Source organism: Populus euphratica, unplaced genomic scaffold, assembly GCF_000495115.2.
Source record: "Populus euphratica unplaced genomic scaffold, PopEup_1.0 scaffold1976.1, whole genome shotgun sequence".
NCBI lineage: Eukaryota > Viridiplantae > Streptophyta > Magnoliopsida > Malpighiales > Salicaceae > Populus > Populus euphratica.
The window spans coordinates 11,032-21,423 of record NW_011501822.1 but is presented as its reverse complement, the minus strand read 5'-3'; the positions used below and the strand labels follow the sequence as shown (position 1 = coordinate 21,423).

Here is a 10,392-nt window from a genome sequence, read left to right as displayed (position 1 = left end):
CAGAGCTTCAATCTCCTCTTGCATTGCTGTCATCCACATAGATACATCTATACTTTTGATAGCCTCGTGGAAAGTTGATGGCTCTCCATCCTCTGTTAGAAGATAGTATGCAATGTTACTCTTAGTAACATAGTTTGAGTGCCAGGTCGATGGTCTTTTTTTCACAAGTTGACCGCCAAACTTTAGGAGTTTCGGACTTTATTTATTTTTGTTCTTCATGCTCTAGTGCAGTTTCAGAAGAAGTATGATTCTGAGTATTTTTCACATGGATTACTGTAGTATCCTTTAGAATGCTATTATGTTCTTTCATTTGCATCTTACCTTCTGTAAATATAACATCTCTGCTGATGACTACCTTGTGGGTAGTGGGATCCCATAAGCGATACCCCTTCACTCCATCAGCATATCCCAAGAATATATATTATCTGGATTTTGAATCTAGATTGCTGACTTTTTATGTATTGTACATCACATACACATGACTTCCAAATATATGTAATAGAGAATAAACAGTTGGTTTTCTAGTCCACATCTCCATTGGTGTCTTCAATTTAATCGTAGTTGATGAAGATCGATTTATCATATAACATGCGGTATTGACTGTTTCTGCCCAGAATGGCTTTCCTAGACCTACAATCTTTAACATTGCTCTTATTCTTTTTAATAGAGTTCTATTCATTCGCTCTGCTACTCTATTTTGCTGTGGAGTGTATGCCGTTATGAACTGCCTTTTGATACCTTTATGTTGACAGAAGTTATCAAATTCATCACTGGTATATTCTCTTTCATTGTCAATCCTTAAACACTTGATCTTCTTTTTAAATTCAAGTTCCACCCACGGTTTAAAAGTTTTAAAGACTGCAAGCACATCTTCCTTTCTTCTAATTGGATACACCCCACATCTCTTGGAGAAGTCATCTATTAATGATACAAAGTATCTTACTCCTTCCAAGGATACAATCAGTGCTTGCCAAACATCAGAGTAAATCAGGTCTAAGATGCATCTGCTCTTAATTGTTGATGTGCCAACCTTCAACTTGAGCTATTTAATTATAACACAGTGCTCACAAAAAGGTAAAGTGACCTTTGTAAGCTCAGGGAGTAACTTCTTATCAAAGATAACCTTCGAACCTTTCTCTGACATGTGGCCTAGTTTTTTATGTCACATCATTGTCTTCTCTTCTGCAGGACTGGCTAATGCGATTGATGCTTCTGCCCCATGATGTGTTTCTCTCATTACTATAAACATGTTTGCAACCGTCTTTTTTGCCTTTAAAACCACTAGCGCTCCTTTGATGATGCTCATAATTCCATTGTCTTTTCGAATCTTACAACCAAGACTATCAAATTGTCCTATGGATAAAAGATTCTCTTTTAAGTCTTTCATATATCGCACTCCTAAAATAGTATAAATTAAGCTATCATACATCTTCAATTTGATGGTGCTAATGCCAATAATCTCTAAAGCATGAATATCACCCATGAATACTTTGCCTCCAAAGATGGGTTTATATGCATAGAACCAATCTCGATTAGGAGTCATATGCCATGTTGCTCCTAAATCTATTAGCTAGACCTCAACGAGCTCTTCTTTATCTATAGAGATTGTCGTTGCTTCACTATATAAAACATCTCCATCTTTTGAGGTGCTTGCAACACATCTTTGAGGATTTGATGTCTCTATAGTATTCTCTATACCCTTTTTAAACCAACAATCCTTTTTGAAGTGCCTTTTTCTGTCACAGTTGTAGCATTTCACAGTCTTGTTACTTCTTGATTTAGACCTCCCCTACCTTTGACTCCCATTGGAGCCACGCTTCGTTAATCTTCCTCTTGACACCAACAATGCCTTTGTTTGGTTCGAACTATTTCTATCTCCTTTGTTTTTGCGCCTATTTTCGTCTTCCAAGATAGCGACTGCAACATCATCAAAGATTAAATAGTCTAAGAGGATATTATTGGTCAATTTGATAATAAATTGATCATACGAATCAGGAAAACTTTAAAGTAGAAGCTCTACACATTTATTTTTCTCTATTTATTGACTTAACATAGTGAGTTGTGAAAATAAAGTTCTTATTGTGTTGATGTGGTCAGTCATCGATGTGGTTTCTGCTATTTGAAGGGTATAAAGTCTCTGCTTTAAGATAATCTTATTGTGCAAAGACTTGGACTCGTATAGCTTTGTTAAAGTCTCTCCTATCTCCTTAGCTATTTTCTTCTCCGCCACACTTGATAATACTTCATCGGCTAATGCTAAATATATGTTAGCAATAGTATTGTCATCCATCTCATTTCATTTTGCATCATCAATGATCTTCGCGGGTTGATCCTCAATTGCTGCTAAGCAATTGTCTTTCCTTAAGATTGCCTTGATTCTCATTTTTCACATTGAGAAATTACTCTCATTAAACCTCTCATTCTCGTACTTTGTTGCCACTATATTCACGGAGATCCATTCAGCTATCTTTGTTTCACAGATCTGTAACGTATACAGAAATAGAATTGTGTGAATAATATTTTACTAAGTAAATTCCTAGGAAAGATTAGAGGGGTCATAAACGGTCCTGCTTAAAACCCAATCTTCTTAAACAGAACTTTCTAAATTGTATTTAATCACTGCACTGACTTTCTATATACGTCAACAGTAACGTATGTGAACAATATCGTATATGTGAATAGTATCGTAGACTTAAATAGTAATCGTATACACGAATAACTTTTGTATATTAATAACACCAATCAGAAGGCTCTGATATCATTGTTAGGATACTGCATGCAAACCCAACAAGATAAAAGAAGGTAAAAGACAAGATAAAATGAGAAATGACACACAAGAATTTACGTGATTCACCCAAATTAGGCTACGTCCACAGGCAAGTATAGGAGGATTTTACTAAGTAATGTGAAAATTACAACCTCTCTTTACTAATAGGAGAACAACTGAAATCTCTCTAATAATAAGAGAAAACACCTCACTTACTATTTCACAAATTTCTCATAATTTTATGGGATTATTTTATCTCTCTCACTCTATTCTTTTTCTCTTATTTCTCTCTTGAGTGTGCTCTATATAGTAAGAATTCACTGCTTATTTATAAGCAAGTATCCTTATTTTTATCTTGCAAAAGATAAAAATAAGGCAAATAGTACCAATTGATGCTGTAAGTGATACCGAATTAGTGTCTATTTTTTACTTAGTGGGTAGACGGTATCAATAAGTTTCACAAGAAATGTTTTAAATGAGAGAGCCATTGAGTATAACATATTTTTTAAGCTTCAGGGGGGGCCATGGCCCCCTGTCTCCCTAGCCTCTGCAAGGGTTTGTGTGTGATTATGTCTTCTCTATGACAACACTTTTCTTTATATCTATATACTGAATTCTCAACCACAAGTAATTTAATATGAAGTTTAAAGAAAAATTTAATCTACCATGAGTATTATATGATTCAATTCGACACCCACTCGGTTCCAATAGATAATAATGACAGTCGTAGAAAGGGAATTAACAAGCTCCCTTAAAATTAAATAGGTACATATCATGGGCATGGAATAACTGCTAGTATATGAAAGAAACTACTTGCAGTCGCGTTTGTACGGCGACCTGCATTTCGGATTAGGAGAACCCTTACCCAAGTTGTATCGATTTCCTCGGCCGCCACCAAACACCGGTTTATGAGGATTGAGAGCACCACCTCCAGCATTGCGAGAGCCAGTATTAAGAATCCTGTTAATTTCAGAATCCATGATGAACTCCAAATCTATGTTGGCATCAGCTATGGAGTACAAGGGGACGTGACCGTCCATTTCTGGCAGTGAAATACTAGCACCGCAACTTTTTGTGTTGAGCATCATCATCATCAACAACAACGACAATGTTAGAGCAGACAAGGAAAGACTCTTCATAGTATCTCTCTTATGTTTCGCTAGCTCTTTCAATGCTGATCTATGATAAAAGCGATCAGCTAACTCCGTATACATGGGATAGGGTGGCAGTGATCGGCGGTGTTGAAGGTGATAAGATGAGGAATGTGGCAACGCTGGATTGTTTAGCTCATATTTTCATATATATAAAAAATTACATCACAAGAGATCACTTTAATGCTCGAATGAATTGAATGGATCAACAACACTATACAATTAATTTCTCTTGACAAAACGAAAGGCACTGTACTGTGTTCTAATGTCGGTGGCCGACAAAATTTGACATAGGGTACTGGTTCTTTTACGAAAACTCAAGTTGAGGCCTATAAATGATATAAGATATAATTTCTTGATTATCCAGACAAAAAAATTATAAATAAACTTATAATTTTAAGCATTAAATACAAGTTATAAAGAATAGCTATATATAAAGTTGTATCTTTCCAAAAAAAACTCTTTATAAATTATTATTCTTCTCATTCTTTTCTAATCTTTTTATTTGTTTTTATAAATTAGCAATCACACTTTGTTCTTTTATCCATATCCCATATTCACCATGAAAATAATTAATAAACAAGAAGCATGAAATCATTCTGAAGAACGGAAAAGTTGGGTTTGATCTCTTTCCTTTAACCATTATAGAGAAACTTAATGAGTTAAGCCATAACAATTGGATTTTTTTTATATTGCTTTTTTATATTCAATTCAATTGATTTTATAGAAACTTAATGAGTTAAGCCATAAAACAAATATTGAATTCAATTGAGTTTATAGAATCAAGTATGAATTTAATGAATTAAATTATAACAATTGGATTTTTTTTATATTGCTATCTTTTTATATATATCTGTTTTTAGATAATTAAATTTAAATTTTAATTAATATAACTTATCTATGATTTTTTCATTTTTTTATATAATTTGTTTTTATCATGTTGTGTGTTTTAAATTTTTTTAGAAAGATTGAATATAAACTCAAAGAAAAATAATTTATTGAATCCAATTAAGTTCAAGGTTTAGATAAATAATTTATTTTATATTTTTAAAATTTAATGAAAACTAATATTAAACCTGGTTGAGTTTATGATCTGAGTCATGAATTTATTTTTTTCTATTAAAATTTGAATAAATATTTAAAGAAAAAAACTATCAAACCTGATTGAGTTAAATTTATTGTCCGGGTCATGAGTTTAATGAGTTAAACCATAATAATCAAATAATTTTTTTTACCTGATATTGCTTTTTTCTATTAGTATTTTTTATGTGTTTATTTAAATATTTTTTAAATTTATATTTTAATTAATATCCTTTATTTGTGTTTTTTTTGTTGATTATTTTTTGAATTGAGATTTTTTTTATAGTCTTGTGTGTATGTAATTTTTGGAAAAATCATTATAATTCATCATCAATTTTTCTTTTATCTTTTTGTATACAAGAATTTTATTTTAAAAATAAAAAATATTTATTTTCAGATAACATAACATGTATAGTCTTGCATAATATTTTTTTTCCACTTTTATTTTATTTAATCACTTTAATATATGTGTTTATTTTTAATATCATTTGATTGAATAAAAATATTAATTTTAATAAAAAATTCAAAAAACATAACCAGGTAAATATTTTGTTTATTAACACATTTGAATCTTTTAATTTTATTTTTAATTATCATCAATATCTTTTTTATTATTAATAATTTACATAGTTCTCGATCTATTTGATTACATGCATGCATCAACTTTTTAATTTAAAATTTTAATATTTTTATGTAAAAAATGCATAAAAAAGCATGTATGTATAATGTTTTTGTAAAAGATAAAAAATATAACCCAAAAGTGACGTATTATCTTATTTTTTCATAACAATTTGCAACAACAAAAAAAAATAATCAGCATATATAGGCCCTAACAAAATGGGCTAAGCATGCGAACCTAGTTTGCGAGGTCCAATAGCTTATGGCCATTGTTTTTGTTTTTTGTGTTTCTATTTTTTAAATTAATTCTTTATTTATATGTTTATTTATATTTAAATTAAGTTTTTTATGTTGTTCAAAGAGCCTTTTTGAAATGATAATTATTTTTTAACTACACTTTTAATTTTTTAGGAGGTTTTTTTAATTTATCTAAATTTTTTTAATCCTTTGTATAGACAAATTTTATTTTTAAAAATAAAAATAATTATTTTTAAATAATATTTCTAATATGTGCCACCTTGCATATTATTCTTTTTTTATTTAATTAATTTAATGTGTGTGTATTTATTTTTCTTATCATTTGATTGAATAATTTTTTTTAATCAATAAATTTAGCAAACACAATCATATAAATATCTCTTCTTATAAAATTAAATATCTTAATCTACTTTTATCTCTTTATTTTTTCAGTTTTATTTTTAATTATTGTTTATGATTATAAAATTTTTTATTTTCACTTAGAATTTATTAAATACAAAAAAAAAAGTTGAAAAAAAATCTATATATAAAATCTTTTATTAAAAGAAAATTGGCAAAAAAAAAAAATCTAAATATCAATTGTTTTTTATGCCCAACTGCGCGAATACACAATACAAAGGACCCAGAAAAGATGGTAAAAATATGAAAAAGACTAATTTACCCTTTTTATGTTGAAAATATCAATTGAATTTCATGAGAGAACTATTTTGTCCCTAAATTTGTTCTTTCTTGGCTATAACTAAAGGTGATAAAAATATAATTGTATTATAGCGATCTACGGTGTAAAACATCTATCTTTACAGTGAGCCATGGAGCACCCTTAGAGTTTTATTTTTGATAATTTTCATATCAGTATTTAAAAACTTATTTATTTTCAAATAATGTACCAAATGGACATGGACCCTATATCTTTAAAATCATTCAGAAAAAGATACTTAATCCTAATAGACAGCAAAGAGTTCTATAAGATTATTACGTAACTAGCCACTAGCTCTTAGAGCTGCGCTCTGTGTGTTTTTTCCTTTTTCTTTTTTTCCCATTCACTGTTATTATTACGGTCCGATTATACAAGGACTGCAAGATACCACGTCTGGTTATTCGTGACATCGCCTTTCCTTTCTGAATTTTTTGAGGTATTGTTATCAACACGTTCGCTCTTTTTTTTTTTTTTTTTAATTATATATGAAATCTCTGCATGGTCTATGGATTAGAAGCCCCTTTTGAAAACTCTATTGTATAGAAAACCGAGAAAAGAATGTTAGGATATAACAATTGGATATTTTTTATATTAATTTTTTTATATTTTTTATATATATCTGTTTTTAGATAATTTAAATTTATGTTTCAATTAATATAATTTATCTATAATTTTTTTATTTTCTAATCCTTGTTTGGATATAATTTTTTTTATTGTGTTATGTGTTTTTAATTTTTTTTTAAAGGTTAAGTATAAATTTAAGAAAAAATAATTTATTGAATCCAGTTGAGTTCATGATCTAGGTAAATGGTTTATTTTTATTTTTTTTAAAATTTAATGGAAATAAATATTAAATCCAGTTGAGTTTATGATCCGGGTTACGAATTTATTTTTTTATGTTAAAAGTTGAATAAATATTTAAGGGGAAAAAATATTGAACCAAAATGAGTTAAATTTATTTTTAGATCATGAGTTTAACGAGTTAAATCACAACAATCAAATAATTTCTTTTATATATTGCCTTTTTCTATTAGTATTTTTATGTGTTTTTTTTAATATTTTTCAAATTTATATTTTAATTAATATCCCTCATTTGTGTTTTTTTTGGATAGAGATTATGTTTTTATAGTGTTGTTTGTATTTAATTTTTGAAAAACTCATTCTAATTCATCAAAAAAATTTTCTTTTATCTTTTTGTATATAAGAATTTTATTTTAAAAATAAAAAATATTTATTTTCAGATAACATAATATGTATAACCTTGCATAATATTTTTTTCACTTTTATTTTATTTGATCAATTTAATAAGTGTGTTTATTTTTAATATCATTTGATTGAATAAAAATATTAATTTTAATAAAAAAATTCAAAAAACACAACAAGGTAAATATTTCGTTTATTAACACATTTGAATTTTTAAAATTTCTTTTTAGTTATCATCAATATCTTTTTTATTATTAATTCACATAGTTGTCGATCTATTTGATTACATGTATGTATGGACCTTTTAATTTAAAATTTTAATATTTTTATGTAAAAATGCATCTAAAAAGCATGCATGTATAAAAGAAAAAAAAAATATAGCCCACGGGTGACACATCATCTTATATTTTTCATAAATAATTTGTAACAAAAAAAAGTCAACGCGCATGGGGCCTTAACAAAATAGGCCAAGCACGCTTACCTGGCTTGCTAGGTCCAGCAACTTGTGGTCTTTGTTTCTATTTTTGTTTTTTATATTTTTATTTTTTAAATCAATTCTTTTTTATATTTTTATATTTATATTTAGATCAATATCCTCCTTTTTTTATGTTGTTAAGAGAAAGACAATTATTTTTTAATTTTTTAGGAGGTTCTTCTAATTTATCTATAATTTTTTTAATCTTTTATATAGATTAATTTTATTTTTAAAAATAAAAAAATTATTTTCAAATAATATTTCTAATATGTGCAGTCTCGCATATTATTCCTTTTTTTCTTTTATTTATTTAATTTAATATGTGTGTATTTATTTCTTTTATCATTTGATTGAATAAAAAACTTATTTTAATCAATAAATTTAGCAAACACAATCATATAAATATCTTTTCTTATAAAATTAAATATTTTAATCTATTTTTGTCTCTTGATTTTTCCAGTTTTAATTTTAGTTATTGTTTATAGTTTTTTGTCTACTTAATAACACATATAATTTTTTATTTATTTGATTATATATATATATAAATTTTTTTTTATTTTCAGTTAGATTTTTTTAAACACAAAAAATATGTTGAAAAAAATCTATATATAAATTTTTTTTTTAAAGACTAACTTGTGGCAAAACAAAATCTAAAGATCAACTGTTTTTTATGGCCGGATGCGCGAATACACAATATAAAGGACAAATAAAAGATGGTAAAAATATAAAAAGATTAATTTACCCTTTTTATGTTGACAATATCAATTGAATTTCATGAAAAAACTATTTTGTCCCTGAATTTGTTCTTTCTTGGCTATAACTAAAAGTGATAAAAATATAATTGTATTATAGCAATCCAATCCACGGTGCAATGTATATATTAGATTTGGGTTTTTAGTTCACAGTACAAGAGGTACGTACGCCGCTGTCTTTCTCATTTGCTTATCAAAAAAAAAAAAAATACTACTTGTAAACGTTCCCATTGACTTGAATTTTGTAGGGCACCCATTTCCATCACTAAGATTAAACTAACATGATACATCATGTTAATACTAACTTGAATGAAGCTCTCTCCATATAAACATTTATTAACAATTAATTATATTAAATAAAAAAAATATTAAAGGGAAATAAAATATAAATATTAGTTTTACATTAAAAAATGCATAATGAGATTCTAAATTCAAGGATAAATTTTAAATTATGTTACGTGAAACATAAAAGACAAAACAAAACTTATATACATGGTGGGGTCTTAACAACACTACACCTCAATTCAAAGAGAATGGAACAGTTATGCGCGAGGTTCTAGTCGATAGGAAAGACTTGTTTCCTTTCTTTACACCTGAGTTTGAGCCTTACCATGCACACCTATCACTTTCACGGTGCCTTACCTGCTTCCTGGGCTTGCAGGATGTTCAGTGGACCGTGAAAATTAGTTATGGTGCGCGTAAGTTGACCCAAACACCCCATATAAAGAAAAAAAAAAGAAAAAGATGATGAAACACAAACATAGTTATGCAACAAAACCTCAATAAATAGAGATAATGATGGAATAAGGAGGAAAAGAAAAGCATTATGGAACGCAAAAAAGAGAGAGAGAGAGAGATTGCGGAGGGGGACCAGGAAAGAAATAGAAATATAGTTGTTGAAATACAGAGGAAAAGAAGAAACTAACACTAGGGTCTCAAGAAAGAAGGGCTCCAATGATCACAGAGTAAACGAGGCATAACCCAGCTCAATCATTAGACTGCTGCGCACCAGTCTTGGCAAGGAAATCAGCGCAAGCATTCCCCTCTCCCAAAGTACGTTACAGTCTACACCCCCAACTCTGCTGCATAAGAGACCGAATATTCATGATAATTGCATACCTTGGATGACAACTGCTTGTACCATTAGAGGCATGTAAAGCTTCCTTAGATTCAGTTTAAAAAATAACAATTTTGGACCCAAGAATTCATGCTGGCACAAACCATGGAATGTGGCTTGGAGTTGTTCAGCAGCCAAATTGGTTGTGTAACCCAGAAAGCCAAGGCAACCATGCTATCCATATCCCATTTTCACCACGAAAATGATTAATAAACGAGAAGCATGAAATCATTCTGGAGAACGGAAATGTTGGGTTTGATCCTTTTCCTTTACC

The 10,392-nt window shown here is 28.7% G+C and overlaps 2 long non-coding RNA genes across 3 annotated transcripts in view; one reads left to right on the top strand and one right to left on the bottom strand.

The window, feature by feature from the left end:
- LOC105118472 (uncharacterized) overlaps positions 1 to 3,710 on the bottom strand; it is a 10,770-nt gene extending 7,060 nt beyond the window's left edge. For both annotated transcript variants that reach the window (XR_840946.1, XR_840947.1), the window contains exon 1: positions 3,433 to 3,710. This is a non-coding gene — a long non-coding RNA (uncharacterized LOC105118472). The remainder of the gene's footprint in view (positions 1 to 3,432) is intronic.
- The window catches only part of LOC105118473 (uncharacterized), a 17,286-nt gene that overhangs the window by 473 nt on the left and 6,421 nt on the right, over positions 1 to 10,392 (top strand). Inside the window, exon 2 of the long non-coding RNA XR_840948.1 lies at positions 227 to 230. This is a non-coding gene — a long non-coding RNA (uncharacterized LOC105118473). The remainder of the gene's footprint in view (positions 1 to 226; positions 231 to 10,392) is intronic.